This window comes from Corvus cornix, chromosome 7 (genome assembly GCF_000738735.6).
Source record: "Corvus cornix cornix isolate S_Up_H32 chromosome 7, ASM73873v5, whole genome shotgun sequence".
Classification (NCBI taxonomy): Eukaryota; Metazoa; Chordata; class Aves; order Passeriformes; family Corvidae; genus Corvus; species Corvus cornix.
This window is the reverse complement of record NC_046337.1, coordinates 3,346,531-3,365,708: the sequence shown is the minus strand read 5'-3', so window position 1 is coordinate 3,365,708 and position 19,178 is coordinate 3,346,531.

Here is a 19,178-nt window from a genome sequence, read left to right as displayed (position 1 = left end):
TCTGACTCCAGATTATTTAGCAGTTGACTTTGGTGTTCGGAGTGTTGCATATCAATCCCCAGGACCAAAATATGCCACTCATGTTTTCCCTGCTATGTAATCTATGGATGCAGCACCTAACCCTGCAGCCCTCCTCCGTGCTTCAGAGAGAAGTGAGATGTGCTGAATCAAGCTCCTTGTTGAGGCTGCACTTAGAGCTGAAGAAAACATGAGAAAACCAAGAGACCACCTCTGCTCTTGTCCAGCTTGGCCCCTGCCATGATATAGGAACATGACAACGGCTTTGGTAATTAAAAATCTGTGTGCAAAAGGTACCAGAAAAAGAAAGAAGTGGAAATGAGATGGTTTCTCACAAGTGTGGATGTACAGTGCATGTATTGCTTTACAGAGGCCTTGGGCCTGCCTTGCAGCAGCCCTGCCATTCCAGGATGGGCCTCTTCCCTCAGCAGCCACTGTCCGTCGAGCCAAACTGCATGATTGTTTTATGATATGGATATATGTGGACTGGGGACTAAATTAAGGACATTAAACTCAATTTCCTTAAGATATGAGCCAGATTTTAATATTGCAGCTGTCCAGAGGTGAAAGGGTAATAAGGACATGAGGAATTCCTGGACAGGAAAGGGACACTTGGCCCAACAAGTCTGTCCCCCTTCAAGTTTATTACAACACACCTCCCCACGTTGTCGATATATCCTCCAGCCCTGTCTGCCTGTGTAAACATGTCTGGCTATCTCTTCTGTTCATTAATACTTCAGTTCACTCTGTGGTTTTATTTGACTTAATGCCTACTATGCTGTGAATTGGATCCCTCTGCAAGAATTCCCTGTTTATTCTTAGACCTTTCATTTTTAATTGGCATAATCTGGGGTTTTTCACTTTCTAAAGTGAATTCACCGGATACAACCACTACCTCAGTACTCATCCTAATTATGAAAATATTAGTGTTTCGATCTTTTTGAAAAATGATTAGGCTCAGCCTTCGCTTATATGTAGCATCTTTAACTTCCAGAAACAACAATTGTTTAATGTCTTCAGTCGCTAAACTTCTGCTCTGGAAAAGGTGATCTGAATTGGAATTACTGGAGAAAAAATCTATCACGTTCCTTGTGTGATAAGAGCTCTTTTGATTTGCAGGCAATCCTTTGCTGGAGTGTCCATATCACACTTTATTTATACTGAATTGGCATTGATTCAAAATTGATGTTTGACAGATTCAGTACAATTTTTAAGGTGGAGCAGGATGTCTGGGAGTCAAGTATTAACTTATAATGATCTTGTAAAGTCAAGAAACAGCCTTGAAGGCTGGTGGGAGGAAAAAGAACTCCCAAGAAATTGGTACCATTACAAGGATTTCTAACTGCTAACTGGTCTTCATTTGCTAAAAACCATCTCCCTTTAAATTTTCTGCTTGCAAAGTTGAGAGGGAATTAGCATACAGATGCTTCCTCAGACATGTGAAAAAACCTGGGTCTTTCCTTTCCTCTGAGGCAACTCAAAGGAGAATGTCATTAAAGCTCTCAACACAAACCATGGGGAAAGAAACACAAGTCACAGACAAACCTGAGTGATTTTCAAATTTCAAAGATCAATAGGCTGGTGAAATAAAAACATTTTGTGTGAAGCATGAAGTGGGAAGTAGGCAAAGTAGATCACTGTAATGCAAGATCAAGAAAAAACTCTTAAAATTCTTGTTTAAGTGCATTGAAATGCCAGAAAACCAATATATTAACAGTTACTTCTGATATCCAACCATGCCCTCTTGCTTAGGAAAGCAACTTGCTTTTACAATGGATAGAAAGTCTGATTTATTTATTTATTTAGAGATTTTCCCCTGAGAAAAGAGGCACTGCTAGCAGAGGTTATTTAGGGGAAGAAATGCTGCGCCCTGTTGAGAAACACTGAGGTTTTATTCAGGAACTACGATGGCAGTGCTGGGTGGACAGGGAACTTTGAGAAACTTGGAAACGGAAGAAAAATTAGAAATCTCTTGGTTTCAGGCAGGTGAAGAAACAGTTCTGACAGAAATGAAAACATGTGCATGCAGCTGGTTAAAAAACTTAATCAGTAAACAGTATCTGAGAGCCACAGAAAGATTCAGGTTTATATCCAGGATCCACAGTGATAAAAAACCCCTGTAAAAGTCTAAAAACCATTTTACCTTTGAATTTTGAGGGATGAATCCAGCCTTACAGGGAGCTGGTGATCCAAAGAGAAATCAAAAATGCCACTTTAGGCCTGGACAAAGGCAATGAAGGATGTAAAAAACATTTCTAATGGCATCTCTTGGGGCACCCACAGCTTAAAATCCCTTGATTTTTTTTATCACTTTTTTAAAGATACAGGTTTGAAAAAGTGGGAGTTAGTGTAGTGACTACCACAACATCAGACTGCTTTTTGTGATAATCCTTCCATAAAGGCAATAAAGGAATAATTGGTAAAATGTGTGTGATAATAAGCTGAAATTTTAATTTTTGTACAGTTACAGTAAATCCTCATGAGGCCAAACATTTTCAGTCTGGCTGTTGAAACAAGATCCATTAAAATGAGTGAAGTAGATGTGGCAATAAAGCCAACAGAATTTGGATCTAGTGCTGGGCAAGTTGTTTGAAGAAATGTGGATGTAAAAGCTGATAAAAGTAGGAAAGCTGTAGGAGCAGAACCCGTTCTTAGCTGCTGCTGGTTTAATTTAAATACCTGGTGAAATTCTGTGTAATTATCAGAGACAAAATGAAACTGAAAACTCTTTAGTTAACCTCAGATGCTGGAGTGGGTCTGTTTGGCCTTGTTCAGCAATTTTTTCATTTCATTTTTTCATCAAAATTTATTGGAGGACATATCCTTCTGTCAGGTGAAGGACCTATCCACTGGACTCAAGTCCTCTTCTTGGGTTTTTTGCCTCTGTGGCAGCTTATTTCATGGACCTGGTTAATTGGCAGTGTAAAAAATTGTACTGGGAGTGAGGTCCAGGGCCCCCAAAATCTCTCTTTCAGTCACCACTGAAATTTACTGCAAATTGTGTTTTCCAGGGAGGAGACCCTCTTGCAAATAGGATTTAGGAGCTATAATCTCTTTGGTGCTTCTGAAAAAACATCAGGAGGTCTGTCGAGCTCCTCCAACGCTGCCCTGAGTTGTGGCAGCACAGAAATGAACACTGAGGCTTTTGTCCCGTCCCCTGGTCTGCTGGTTGTGCTGAGCTTTTCTGGCCAGATCTGCCACCCTTGGGGCAGAAAGGGACTGCAGGGCTCCAAAACTATGTAGGACTTGGGTTCAAAGGACACAGGATTGGTTTTGTCATCCTGACAGCAAATCATAATCATATTCCTGGAATAGAAAGTTTTACCCAAACACTTACCCATTAAATTGGGATAGGAAAAAAAGGTTGGCTTTTTTTTTTTAATTTTAGAAGATTTTAATCTCCTCTAAACTCCCCATCTCCTAAGGATTAAAAGACTCAAAGCATCCTCTTATCTATTCCTTCCCTTTTGCTGTAATTCCAGTTCCTTCCTGAGCTCTTCCCTTCTCTCCAAGCAGCACCTGGATTTCCCTCTGCCCTTTCCATTACACCCTCCACCAATTTCTTCCCACCCCGATGCCCACGTGGAGCTTGTTTTCACATTTGGCCCTGCATGTGAAAAACCTGTTTACTTTGCTCTCTCAGCTGCGGGCTCCGGCACAGCGGTGCGATCCCGGTGCTGCTGATGCTGCAGTTGCTGCTGATCTGGATCTCGCATTTATAGCCCGAGTGAGACAATTGCTGCTACAGCCCCTGTCACTTTCATGTCCCCGGCACGATTTGATATGTTACCTTTGATATTCTGATCTAATTCTTTTACATAGATTAGAGGCCAGACAAGCTCCTAACCTGACCGAGGCACTACCCTGTATTGACTGCCAATCTCTAAGTCACTCGGTGAATGCTGTTTGCAGACTCTTATCAGTTCATTAAAGTTTGTTATCATTTATGCAGTGGCTCTGTACCTTGCTGGTAATCTCCAGTGTAGGATCTTATCAAACTCTCTTTTGAAAGTCTAGGCATGTTGTGTACCATCCACAGTATTTTTCTTGTCTACCTTGGCAGGGAGAGCTTTGAAAAATTCCAACAAATTATTTGAGCAAGGTTTCCTGCTCATAAATCCAGGTTGGTTGACTCTACTCAAATTAGGATTTTCAGTGTGTTTCCTCACTAAACCCGGCAAAACTATGCCTATTCTGTTTTTCATAGCTACAAATTGTGTTATGTTAATTTGTTTATATTATAAGTTAAAATAATTTTATATGTATATATTCCTCTGCATATGCATGTGTACATAAAAGTGTGAGTATGTAATGGAGATTATATTGAAGTATATTGGGCTTTAAAGCCGAATATGTTAAAATTGTTAATGCAGTATAAAATGCAAAGGATAGAGTTAGGGACAGATCTTTGGCTGGAGTAAATGAATTTGACTTTGAATACGTTTTGCTAACTTAAATGGTGTTAACTTGATTTATGTGAGCTGAGGAGTTAACCCTTATGCACTGTGCTTACTTTACATCAGTGCCAAGAGATCAAAATGACTGTTGGGATACTTCTTAACATTTCTGATTTATTACAGGTCTCTACCCACATTTCTTATGGATTCCTTTGGCTCAAGAAGTATATTTTTATTTGCTGCTGCAAAAATAATTCTTAATGCTAAATTGTTCATTCATAATTCTAAATTTTATGTAGTATGTAATATTTTGTTTTGGATTAGCAGTTTCTTCTGCTTTATTTTTCCATTATTTGACTATTTTAGGATGTTTACTCTCCTTCCCAGCTTTCTGTTCCCATCTGCAGATCTTTCTATTACAATGATGAACCTGGCAATTTCTGGTAAATACAGTAAGTGGTTGATTAATATTAGATTCATGCTTAGATTGATTTTAATATCAGAAAGCTAACATTTTATACAGGAAACAGTCCCTCCCTTTGAGTTGAAACCAAATGAAAAATTTAAGACTAAAACAAATGGTGTTTGAATAATCTATTTCTAACTGGACCTGTTTAAAAGGAGCTGTAACTTGGGTGCCACATCCTCTCTGCTGAAGTTAGCTGATATTCTGCCTGAATTATAGTCTGCTTTAATAATCATGGTGAGGAAAAACCATTGTGGTTATGGTTCCAAACAGAAACATTTTTCATGGAAAATCAAAACCTTAGGTTTTTTTCCAATTTATTTTTGTTTTTTTTTTAATTAAAATTGGGTTTTGCTCTGAAAGATGATTTTTTTTTTCATTAAAGAATTAATCTTTTTTTTGAATCAATGAGAAAGCAAGTCTGATAGGAAAGATTTTGAACCACCTGGGACCCTAAACTCACCTGTGGCAAAAACATGAGATGGCAACTGGATCTGAGTGGAGCTTTCTGTGCAATCCAAGGGCAGAGCCAGGCAAAACAACATTCAGCTGAGCCAGGAAGGGTTTTGGGAGGGCACAGACTCTCACTTGTGACGCATGCATCACACAGCAGCCTGGGAATGTGCCAAATCCTGTGGTGGTCCTTAACCTGCACCCCAGCAGGGACAGACACCTCTCACAGTGGCAGAGGAGAAGGCTGCTGTGTTGTAAAATGCTCAGGATCAGCCACTAGGGCTTGTTTTCACCTAAGCTGGTGGTGGAAATGTGTGTCCAGTGCGTGGAAAACCCAGTCAGCTTCAACATTGCTCTGTAGGAAACCTAAACCAAGGAGATCTCACCTTCAACAGCTTTGGGGTTGCTGCCCACTCCTCTTGCTGGGGGAGAACTCCTCCATCCTGGGAGAGAACTGGATTTTAAGTACCTGCTCACAGGTATATTGCTTAAATCACAGTGTTTATATGTACAGCACATGGAACTGGGGACTGCTCTCTGCACAAGGCCGATTCCATTTATAAACAGCAAAGCTCCTGGTTTGTTATGTCAGCAACAAAAATAACTAAACGAGAAACTGTATTTGCAAGTCCTGAAAGATGAGGTCCCAACTTTGAAGTCCAGTAGGAAGAATTTTTTAATCAGAATAACCACAAAACACCCCCCACTAAAGCATATCTCCTTTTCCCTGGTTCAATACTCTCCAATTGCCACTATCGTTCATTATTGTCACATTTTCCCTCACCATTGGATGTATCAATTCTTTTTAGTAAGATTTTCTCTTTAAGTGAACAACAAGAGCATATGCGGACTTCAATTGTTCTTTTGACCCAAGTCTATTCACTTTGTGGGTCCTCCCAAGCTTTTCTTGATAAGAATGTTTTCCATTGATTTATCCTTTAAATTTATGAGGATCTTTATCATAGTGAAGTTTGAACTCTCTATCATTAACTTTTAAACTTATATTGACATGAAATGTGATTAAAGTTAAATTTTATAATTAAAATTAATTTTATAACAGCACACACGCCCAGCTCCAAGCACAGGGCTCAGTTGCTGGACTAATAGCATTGCAGCTACAAACAAACTTTGTTAGCTTCCACAGAGTTATCATAGCAATCAATACCTGAATAATTAAATTCCTCCATTATCAAATTCTAGTCTTCTTTATCAGCTTTTCTCCCACCAGTAATTTTTTTGTCTTAATCTGGTTTCTCTTTGGAAAGTCTGTAGCAGCCTTGGAGTTTCACCAGATAATCTTTCTTTTCTTCCTTGTTAAGTTGTGTAACCCAAATTATTTAATGCCAAAATCTGAAGTCCTTAAAGAAGATTCCACTGAATAGAAGTTTGATCAAACTGTATTTTGTTTTCTTTTAATACAGACTACTAATTTTATCTTGTCTTGGCCTTGAGTGAAATCCTATACTTGCAAGTATTTGAAATTGCCATTAATTTTCTTGATTCATTCTCATATTGATTTTCTTTCCAACTATTTCCATCCAATGTATCTAATAATTATTAGAGATGAGGGAAGAACCAAGTGCCTGCATCCACACCCCTTTGAGCATTGTGGCTCATGCCCATCTTTAATATAAATGCAAGCAGAGAGGTTTCCCAGACTAAACTCAATTGTTTTAATGTTAAATCCTTCCATTCATCATTTTCCAGTGCATTTGGACACAGTTTTGGTCAGGGGTGACTTCTAGAAGAACATTACACTCCCTGAAGCTTCATGCTCCTCTCAGACCTGATGCTAAATGACTCAAGCAGGAAGGAAGGGGAAGGATTCCTGCTCCCTTTTATACTCCTGTGAAATCACTCCAACCGCTTTCATCTGTTCATTACTCTGTAAATGCAACACTTTCCAAAAGAAATTCACTGTTGAATTAAGGGGGGAAGTGGGACACAAAACAAATGGGGGTGATAATGAATTGAAGTGATGATCTGAGGAGCTCATAGTGCTCCATAAGCATTAATTAATTAAACCTGACTAGATCCCAGTGAGGTAGGTATTAGGGCCCATACTTCAGGCCTGGCTGCGGTGTGCTATTTCTGTATCTCAAATTCATTCTGTTAATGTGCATTCTGATGAGAGGCCTGAAATGGTGTCTGACTAGTAGAGATGACTGTGCATATATTTAAGCTGTGAACATTCTGCACGATGAGCCTTCGTATGGAAGAGACTTTTTTTTTTAAATCCAGCCTTGTTCCTGAATAAAAAATGCGCGATAAATGAATTGTACAGGGAGCACTGAAGGGCTACTGATGACCTATAGTTATGTACAGTGTGTAACTCATCCTGTTACCCAATGAGGATGATCAGAACTTTTCTTTCTGTTGCTGAAAACCTGAGTGTGCTTCAGTGAGTGTATTTTATTTCTTTTATAGAATATTTTATTTAATTGCTGTAAGAACTTAACCTACAATTTTAACTGCAATATTTAGAGGTGTGAAGAGTACTTGAATCTTTTTTAATCCATTGTGAAAGTTATTCAGAGGTTTCAGTGCAAGAAACTTGTTTTGTTTTCAGTATTGGTGCAGAGCTTTGACTCCTAATGAATGTTTTCCCCCTTTTTTTTCCATCCTGCTCTAAACAAGATGTTGTTTATTACTTGAAGCATTATATGTAAGCCCCAAGAATATGTTACATGTGACTGGAGCTTTGGCAGACTTTGAGAAACTGAAGTTTCCAGAAATTTTGCTATGTTTAAACACCAGAGCCTTGTTTTAAGGAAAGATTTCTACTTCCAAATGTGTGGTTGCCTGAACCTTTTACATTTTCAAGTCAGATTCCACTGCCAAATAACACACTGTACCTTAACTATAATAAAAAAGCAAAGACTCTGTGTTTATAAAAACATTACAGGAGCAACTGTGATCATATTTCTTGAATTTATTCTATTCATGTGCTCAAATATGCATTTTTAGAGTGAGCTCTCCACTGCACTGGTCACTTACAGGAGTAGAAAATGACATGTAGAGGCAGAAGGCTGGCAAAATGCAACAAACCAAACTGGTAAAGTACAGGAATTCAGAGCCAGACCAAAATTTGAGGTCAAGGAAGTTGCTCTTATAATAATAGTGGTTATCTGTTTAATGTGTGACCTGGCAGTGGTTCGATGCTGACCATAAGCAATTACACATGTTTCTAAACTGGTGGTATATGAGCCCTGAGCAACTCTACACGAGATAGATGTGCTGTGAGAAATGGGCACTTGCTCTATTCTTGTGGTTCTGCTTGCTTAATGTCAATTAAAATTACAGCTTAGTAATAGATAGAAATTCTCCCTGTGTAGAATAATGTCTGTATTCCCTCTCTCAGTTGCCATATACTTAAACTCCTATACTGAAACCAGTTTTGTGAGGCAAGCTCCTGTCTGGGCTGATAAATGCTGCATAATATTCTCCTTAACAGACATGTGGTTAGACATGATTTTTCTGATCTCTGGTCGTTGTTTGAAACAGCTCTCTTTGCAACCCAGTTCCAATGGCAGCGCCCGTGAATGATGCCCTTGATCTGGATTTTGTCAGGCAGGAGCCTGGAAGGGAGCGCAGCGTCCTCGGTGTGTGTTTAGCTGCCTGGAGGTCACCTCTCAGGAGTCAAAAGCAGGAAGGTCTTTGTGATACCAAACTGCCTGAGCACAGATTAGGCCCTGGGAGCTGCTGTGGTGTGGCCCTGGCTCTGACATCAGTTTTTCATGATTTTGGTGAGTTCGCTGGACAGCACATCTCATTAGCTTTTAATAGACTTGGATCCCACTGTTAAAAGAGCTTCTATGTCCTCTTCTGTAAAATAGCTTTGGAATGTTTTCCTGGGCTTAGGAGCATGTGGCTGGAGTGGGAGCTGTGTAGTCGAGTTAACTGCAGTAGAAACTGTGCTAATGAGCTATGAAGACACCCAAAAAATGCCTCTTCTCCCCAAGAGCAAGGAATTGTGTACAATTTGACTCCCTTAGTACAAGTCCTGTTATTGCCGGCTTGAACCTCAACCTTTGCACAGGAGGAGCTGTTATCACCAACCCACTCTGAGTACCAGCAAGAAATAATCACTTAAAAATGGGCATGTGAGCTGTTTAAAACAAGACCCAGCTGAGGTGTTAGCCCGTGGCTTCCTGAGGTCTTCTGAAGGCTCTTCACCTGGCCCTGGCCGCTGCAGAAGTAATGACTTAATGTACATTCTTAGCAAACTCAGCACCTGCAAGGCACCCCCAAGGGAAACAGTTTGTTGCCTGAAAGGCTGAGTTGAACAAGGATTTAATGACCAGGGCACATCAGTTAATCATCAGTAGTTTAAGAGCTGTATCAGGAGCCTTGCAATAGTCCTGAAGTGGTTCTGTGGCCACGGACTTTCACATCAGTGCATGTGCTTTGACTGTCTCCAAGGCTTCTCAAATGAAACTTTTCATCCTTTCACTTTTCAGAAGCACATAAGAAAGAAAAGCCTGCAAAAATCCATGCTTGTGGCCGAGCACTAAATAAGGAAACACAACTGCTTAGTGAAGAGCCACCCCCTCTGAGAGAAATGTCAGCAGCACAATGGACACTATTATTCCCCTCCTTTACAACCACATTGGGGGGTTATGTTGGAGTCTGTAGGAAAGGGCACCAGAATCCTCTCAGAACCCAAGCTCTGATCAACATTCAGTGCTCCCTTTTTGGGGTACCACACCCAGAGAAACCCCTGTTGTCCCCAGCAGACCCATGACTTGTGGGAGGCAGCTGGAGGAGCCACTTTCCTGCAGGCTGCTCCAGCGCACAAACAACATTGTGGCACTTTTTCCCTCATTACAGTCGTGCAAGACAGTTGTTAATCACCTGGAATAAAGTGCAGCTCTGGAGTATAATGAAATAGTCATGTGCAGCAAATGGCTCAGTGCATCAAACATCTCAACTGCTGTTCCATGTGTTGAAAAAAAAGAATATATTTTGTGATATGGCCGGTTTTTTTCAACTTTTCTCATGAAAGTGTCCCTTATTTTAAGGGAAAACCCTCTCACTGAGCTTATCTCCTTCTATTCATTGTCATATGGACCCTCTACTACTTTCTGGTAATGAAATCTGTACTTAGCAAGACGCTATAGCAATTATCTTCACAAAAATGTTCTGAAAGGGAAATAATATTTTTTAACCTTCTTTATTGTGATTTACCAGCTGGAAACAAGGAAAATGTCCAGGATTACTGTGCTACTCATCTCTCTGGAGTCTATCAGCAGCAACTCCACTGACTGAGCTTGGAACCAATGGTTTTATGGAATAACTATATGGATGTGTTTTCAAGCAAGGTGACAAAACAGTTCAGGCTGTGTTAGCTCTCCTATTATTAGGAAATGCCTCTGTTATATAAATATAAAAAAATATAAATATTAATAATAATAATAATAATAATGTTAGTTACAATCCAGGTGACCTTGCAGGTTTTTCTTGGCATGTGATGCTTCTTGTGTGTGAATGAGGAGGTGAAACTATCATTATATTTCAAGTTAATTTTAGTGAGCTAAACAGCCACAAATTTGGTAATGTTGGGGAGGTTTAATTTGGAAGGTGTCCTAGTGTCTTGGAATAATGTTCCTAAAAAATAATGGGATTTACCTTTTATATTGGAATAGCTAGGAAAATATTGTATGTGTTTTAACTGGAGTCATGTCAAAATTTAGCTGGGGAAGATATTGATCTTTATATAAGGCTGAAAAAATTTGTAAATTTGTTCTTGGGCAAAATGTGCTTACTAAGCTGGAAATTTTTCATCAGAGTATGCATTTTTTTGGGTGAAATTTTTGGTCAGAAAGAGTTAAAATATTTCCGTTTGATATTATGGAAACAAAACAGCTTGACAAGACAAATGTTTCAATTCAATTTTGTAATTTTGGGTTTGTATTTATTTTAAATTATATATTAGATTAACCTTGTATATTATTTCGACATCACTTAAATTAGTGCTTCTGATGTTTCCCAATCATAATTTTTTGGAATATCTTTCCCATGAGAAATTTTGACTTCTTTTTCCTATTCATTATTGAAAACACTCTCCCACCAGTCTTTGTACCTTTGTATTACCCACATCTGGGTGAAGAGGCAGCTCTGTAGGAAGACTTGCTGTATCTCTGCTGTATCTTCCCTACAAACTCAGAGTGTTCTCTATGTACACACAGGGTTATTGTTTGCATCTTTAACTTTTTGGTCTTCTTTGGGGAGTGTGATGTAGGTGATGGCTCAGGAAGATCTACCTTAAACCCTTGTCTTGGTGTCCAGTTAAACGAGTGTCTGGTTTTCTGCTGGCCTGTAAATCTGACTCAGCTCATCTACTACACAGAATGTGGGTGTGAAAAGGAGGATGGGGGCAGCAGGTTGTGAAGCTCATCCAGCTGTCTCATCCCCTCATTCCTTCAGTGTCATGTGAGACAATGGATAAAGTGCACCATCTTCAAGAAATGTTAAGTTCCTTAAAAACAGCTGTAAGGAGCGAGTTAATTTCTTATGAAGGAGTAAACAGGTTTTCACCTTTAAATTCCCATTTTGTTTTACTTGAGGGATTTAACCTGTATCTTTCTCAGGAGTAAGAGAGACACAGCTCCAGGAAAACGGATGAAGTCTCTTGCTTGCTTTCTCTAAGGTAGCAAGACTGTCGGGGAGGCCCAAAGGCTCCGGTTGCCTAACCCTGCAGAACCTGGTTATCCATTTGGAGATGCTTCTGGCACATCCCCAGCTTGCCTCCCTGGTCTTCTGCAGGCTTTCACCCACTCCAGCAGCACATCTCCTGCAGGAGCCGTGCGACTCCTCCCCTGCAGCCCGTGTGGCAGAAGCTGCTTGCGAGCCTCTGTGGGAGTTACTGCTACGTTTGTGAAGACGCACAAGTTTTGAAGTAAAAATGTGACTCAGAATAGCTCCACCTTACTCTTATTCCCTGGAAACACGACTCCAGCAAGGCGTCTGTGAGGCACTGAGGGTATGAAAGCGTATTGCAGAGCGAGCAAGCTCGTATCATCAAACACAGCCAGCCAGTACAAAAATTTCAGCGATGTAGTGTGGCGCTGATTTAAAGTGGTCTGGGATACAATAAAAGGTGAATCTTCATTCGGAATTATAGGAAATAATTTTTTCCCCTTGGGCAGGCTTTGAGCAGTGCTGAATTTATTCTTGTATTTCTTCCCAGCCGTTTTGGATGTGACTGAAACTGGCTGTTCTCAGAGTTGGACTCCAACTGAATGAGAGGGTTTTCCTCCAGCCTCTGCCTGACCTTGGGCTATAGGCACTTCAGAAAGCAAAAGCAGAGCTGCACAAACAACCTGCTTCATGTCTCAGTCACACCGGCCCCATGAATGCAGCTTGGGATGGGTTTCCATCGGGGTAGACTGATTTGCAGCCCAGCTCATCCTGGAAGACACTGTAGGACTGCGTTGGGAAAAAAAAAAAAATTGCTTAAAAAATAATTGGTGCTGCATTCATTCCCAGAGTCGAGGGGAAAGTTGGAGGGAGGCATGCAGGAAGCAGCAGAAATGTATTATGCATTTATTTTTAAGTAGTAATATATCCAAGTGGTTTTAAACCATGTTTATTCTCTGGGATGTTTATGTATTCATGCTGAACACGGGATAACAGAGTATATAAGGATATATAATAGTAGTGAAGAAGAAAATTACTGCTGTAGTACTTTCTCCTCTCAGTTCCTTCTCCACTAATGCCCTTACACCTTTCTTTTTCAGGCTTTTTGTAGCATCCTAAACAGAAGGATATTGAAGGGAGCTGATTCTGCTTTGATCCTTATGCTTGTTGTCAAAGCGCTTGGGATTGAAGAGACTGTTGGCTACAATTGACTGTGACAATTAGGAGATGATCAGAGCCCTAGAGTGGAGCACTTAAAGGGTAATTTACATGTCAGTTTGTCGAATAAAAAAAAGATATTCAGCTAAGATTTTTTTTTTCCCCTTAGAGCCTTGTAAACTGCAATTTGTGCTATAGTAAGAAAAACCTGGCAGAGGAGTTAGGATAGCCATTTCCATTTGAAAAGAGGCAATCATAAGGCCACTGCTGAGCCTATTGTCCACTAAAAATGCTGATTTGCAGTCAGGCAGTGAAAGAGTGGAGCCATCACTAAATAGAACCTCGAGCAAGGTAACTCCCCCTTGGTGGCTTTCTAATGTTGGCTGAAGGTTTTTATATACCTTAAATCCCTCATTTACTATCATTATAACATTGTTACTGATCATGAATGTCCTTTATCATAACAAAAAAAATGAAGGTATTGAGGGGGAGGAACAGGAACGACCAGGCAGTGGATAGGCTCTCACCAGCTATCTATTGTATCGCATCTTTCTTGTTCCCTCGCCTTTTGTGTGCCATCACAATTTTCTTCTTGTCACCCTTTGCACTTTGCCATTCAGGCACCTTCCATAACACTTTTTCTCATAGGTTTTTTTCCCGTACCTATTTACACTTCATTTTTAGACGCGCTCCCAGGAGATTTTTAGCGTTTTCCACGTTTAACCTGCTGGGAAAGGAAAAGAGAGAGGGAGGTGACAGTAGCTGTTCAGAGTTTGCCTTTCTGTGTGATTAGGCTGCAATACAGACTGTAACACAGACGAGACATACAGGTCAGAGAGAAAGGACTAAAGTTAAGGCAGCTGATGATTAAACAAACTTGTTTGTGATAAGTCCCTTTTTCTTATGTGATAGCTCTGATGAACCTACAGTTGCTTCGACTGTAGAGTTATATGAACTTATAAAAATATCAAAACCCAACACCTCCCTCATTATTCTGGTTGGTGTGAGCTGTAGCATATGTGATATTCCTCACGGTTTAAGGAAGGGATATTAGTGGGTACATCTAGTGTTTGTATATGCAAATAAGTGTATTTATTTCGAGGTTGCATCGTAGGCTTTACTTCCAGAGATTGGATTGGCTCCCTTTTTACTCTCATCTTCTTAAAAGAAGAAATAGTCATCTGTTCCAGTTCAGGAACCAGAATGAAACACTTTGCTTTGTCACAATTATGACCAAGTAGCCTTTGCTGCTCAGATGTGCATTGCCTAAACCCCCCAGGGGTTACTTTTCTGGGGAAGTTTTGTGGTTTCCAGTAAAAGTCACACATGTAGATCACAACTCTGCTTCTGATCCCTGGTCAAACACCACTGATTTGAACAGATTTGGCTCTTCTGTTTGTGCCAGTAGGATCTAAATATCAGGCCCTGCCATAGGGTCCCCAAAGCGTCCTTTCCTCTGTCATAGCCCTTATGTCCTTAAGCTTTTTTTTATGTTGAACACCTAACAAAGAGGTTTCTACCCCAAAATTATACTGGAAACATGTTTTAACCTGACTTCTGCATGGGGTGAAGCAACACTTCAAAATATTTCTAAACTTGGCAGAGTTACTCTTCAAAGTAAGGTTTAAATTAAAGGAAATCTTGTATTACATGGGTTTTCTTCTTTAGGAGAATTATGTTGTTGTCACTTTCTCCAGGGTGTTCTAAATGGGACATGGTGGCTTTTGCCATCTCTTCTTGCACTAAACTTGCTGAACATCACAATATTTGTATGTGTTTATCTCTGTAACCAATGTAAAGAGCAAACAAGGATAAATAAAATATGAGGAGTAAACAGTGTGACAGGGCAAGTCTGGAATGACTTTGGCTTTGTACGAACTGAGGGAGTGGTAAATCTGTATTAAAAATAAATAAAATATCTGCTGTAGCAGGAGGTCCTCCTCTCCCTGTTAATGGCTAAATGATGATGGATGAGCCATCACCATATTGATTTAAGCATTTTGTCCCAGCCAGTCAAGATTAACTTTGATTTGCTTTTACTTTCCTTTTGCAGGTTTGCATTTAAAGCACTCTCAGAGCACTAATTGTGTAAAATTCTAGTAACTGAGCAACCTCTTGCTGGAAAAGTACTGGATGAATGAATGAATCATTCTTCATTTCCCCATATTTTACCTTGAAGTTAATTTTTTGAAACAAGAAGGAAGAAGAAAGTTTTACTCAGTGGTCATGAATTTTGAAAAACCTGCATTTTCAGTGTATAGGATAAAAAGAAGTATTCCTAAGACTTTTGGAATGTAAAGTTGGTTAGAATTTAACCGAAATGTGCTTTTTAGTTGTCAAAACTACCATTCCTGTTACTGAATATAATTTTTCAACTAATTAATTTGGGTATTGATCATAGTGCCGAAAAACATACAATATATTATATATATTATATATTATAGTGGCCCTAGAAGAGCCTTTCTTGCTCAGAAATACATGAAGGGCAAAAGTCTACATATTCACAGTAAAAATATACTTCCTTATGCAACCCTGGGTTATACAGATTTAGAACTAATTTAGGTTTTAAGTTCACGAGAGTAAATCATAGTGGTGTAACTGCTTTATATAGGTGAGAAATTCTATTCACGGTAAGGCATTGTACAACTTGACTTTTGTAGGTTCGAAATAGTTAAAGATCATGACAAATTATGTGTAGTGAAATACTCTGACCCCGTTCAGTACCTATTTTCTCATTCAGTCTGAAATATATCCCTTTATTGCTTTGTGAATTAATAATATGATGTTGGACAACTACAGATGACTTCTTGTTAATTAGAATTTCAGATGCGTGCTATGATGCATCAGAACTTTCTCTATTTTCTGCTAATAGGACACACCGAGTGAATAGCAAAATGTTTTTCAAGAGCAGGGAAGGAAAATGATCTCCTGGTCTAAACAAGATGTTGCCCTGAGAAAAGGCACCTAAATTCTCAATGCCTGGCTTTTGGGAAAATCTTTTAAAATTGTGGCACTTCTCAAATTCAGAATTTTGAGCAAGTGTTGGACTAGAGACCTGTGATGGGAAAAATCATCTAGTCTCTGTGGTGATAGGGAGAACATACTGACTATATGGCTTACATAAATTTGTCGTCTTTCCTAATTGGCTGTTTTATTTAATCAGGCCAGATCTTCAAGTGCTAAAAAATAAATATAACTTTGCCATTAACTATGGGGCAGCTGAAGCGCTATAAATTTTATTTTTATCTGATAAATATCAGAGAAGGTAAGAGTACCCTTGGACTGCATTTCTGATAGTGAGATGCCTCAAAGGGACCAACCTCACTGCTCTGACTGTCTCATTCTAAGGGAATTTCAATATTAAGTACGTTCACATTCTGGCTCACCTACAGCCTTGAAAAACCTTGCCCTAATATTGGTGGTATGTTTTAGGTTTCACTTTACAACAAATAATTTTAAAATCAAAACTGAGAATTGAATTTTTTGATATCTTGTCTCCTTTTTTTTGTTTTTAATTTCAACCTTGGCCTTACTGCATAGTCAGATAAGAGTCTATTCCAATGAAGCTGTCAGAAACGGGGGAAAAAAACATAAGAAGATGATCCTGGTGCAAGTTGTTTTTCAAGATTCTCTCCCAAAACGTGAAGTAAAGGCCAAATTTACTGTCAATGGAAATGAAGTTTCTTCTGTTGAGGCAAACAGCTGAGCTCATGTCTGCCCACTGAGCATCAGAACCAGCTGAAGCTGAATTATGAATTTGATGAGTTTTTGCTTTCTTATATAAGAGTGCCCTTACAGTGAGTTGACTAAGCTGGCTCTAATATCAAATAGGCTCATGTTCAAAAGCTGCATGAGGGGAGGTGATAGAATTATTCTATGTGTTATTTTGTCCTATGATGCTGGAGGTAGTGCTGGTATCCACCAGCTCAGCCCTGGCTCCATGGAGTCAGTTCTGACTCTGTGTATGACTGGAAGGGTAACCTGTGCTAGCTTCCACTCAGAATCTCACTTGGGTGACAACCATGGCACTACAGTGACTTCTATCAGCTGGAAATCATGATAAATTTATAGCAATTGGATTGTCTGTTCATTTCCCAAGTAAAAAAAGATGATACATGAAAGGGCTTCCAAAACACAAATGTATTTATTGCTGGCTACCAACAGGAAATGACACTTTGCATTCTTATTTGAGAAACAAATGGAAATGCCTTACTCTATACTAGAAAGGAAACAACTCAGAAATTACTTTCCTAAATATGGTTTGCATAGTTTTATAAGGCTGGTGATGTTTAATAAGAATAATATCTTATAACTCTTATTCTGTCACACACATACCTGGACATTTTACATGTTCCTCCTTTTGCTGTTGGATATACAAACACTGGACAAAAAACATGGCAGGGGGGCTGAAGCCAAATCTGGAGGAAGCCATGATTAGATGCACCTCTCACTGAGCTTGTAATGTAAGGAAGCATCACTTGCTGGAGTTTGTTTTGCCTTTTTGCTAAATCCTTTAGGGAAAGAAGGATATATCCAGAAAATAGAAGTTTAAAGAACGGAGCTGAAGAAATTGATAGATATATTGTACCTGTGATCACTGATTGGTCACGGATACCTTCCAGTACCTAAAGGGCTACAAGAGAGCTGGAGAGGGACTTTGGATGAGGTCATGGAGTGACAGGACAAGGGGGAATGGCTTCTCACTGAAGCTATTTGCTATCATTTCAGGGCATCAGATAGGACAGTGTGGTGCAAAGCATAATTGTGAATCCTCTCTAGCAACAAGCAGAGAGGAAGGTGTTAAAATTCAATGGTTTGAGCATCTTATCTTACTAAATACTTGCACAAATTTCTCATTAAATCTGTTGCTTGACTTTGTTTAGATAATTCCATTTTCATTCCATTCACAATTCCAGCCAGGTTCCAAAACCTCCAAGACAAAACCATGGGCTTCAGGCTGGACACGTGCCAGAAAGAGGGCCAAGACACCTCAGATTCAGGTACTTCTGTGAAAATCCAGCTGTTGGGTCTCAGTTGGACAGATGCTGACCCCATGCACAGTTGTGGAAGTTGAATGCTCTAACCCCTTGCTATGGCAAACCCCAAGTGTGTGAGAAGAGAACTGAAGTCTCACGTTTGCGACGTTTTAAAAAAGCCTGAGGCTGATGAGAAAATTAGCTTTGACATTCTGAATTCATGCTGAAAAGTGTAAGGGAAAATGGGATGATTATTATTAATAATCAGTAGCAGAAGTCAAATGTCTGAAGGACTATTTGAACTGTAACGATACCCTCTTAAAAGTTTGAAATCAGCTCTTCATAGAAGTTTAAAACTCGGGGTATTAGTTCATGTGCATTTCTTTAATGTCTGATTGGGAGAAAGTGTAGAATAGATGTTTGTCCCTGTTTTCATAGATAGCTAACTTTTGTCCCTTTCTTCAAAATGTAAAATATGCATCAAGGCTTGGAAAACATTCACAAACCATTACTTCGTACCGTGAGCTGGAGCTGCCTTCCAGAGGGATACGTTGTAGTCTGGTCAGATGCAATTGCCTGCAACTACTATTTCCTTTTTAAAAAAAGTTTTGCCATCTTGATAAACTTTCATTAACAGCTCAGCATAGCTCAGAATCTGTTATTTATAAGCCAGGAATTTCTCCTTTAAGGAAATATAGAGCCAGATACTGAAATAATGTCAAAATGGCAATTTTCCATTGGAGACGATGAAAGTGCATTTGCTTACAATTATTCCCTATTTCATTCCAGCAACATTCCAACTATAATTTTAATTCTTCTGTAAAGAAAATATTTTGACAGCATAGAAAGGCATCACTGACGTTTGAAACTTGCCTTTTCTTCCTTTTTCCTCTCACACTGTTGTTTTTCAAGCCTATGTATCTTTATTTTTTTTCAATATTGGTTAAAAAGTCCCCTTCTCAAGTGATAGATGAGCAAAATGAGCCTGGAGGCAGGGAATTGGTGCAGCCCTCTCCCAGGTGAGAATAGACACTCCCTTGTATTCTCTTCCTTTGCCACCATTTTGTTCCA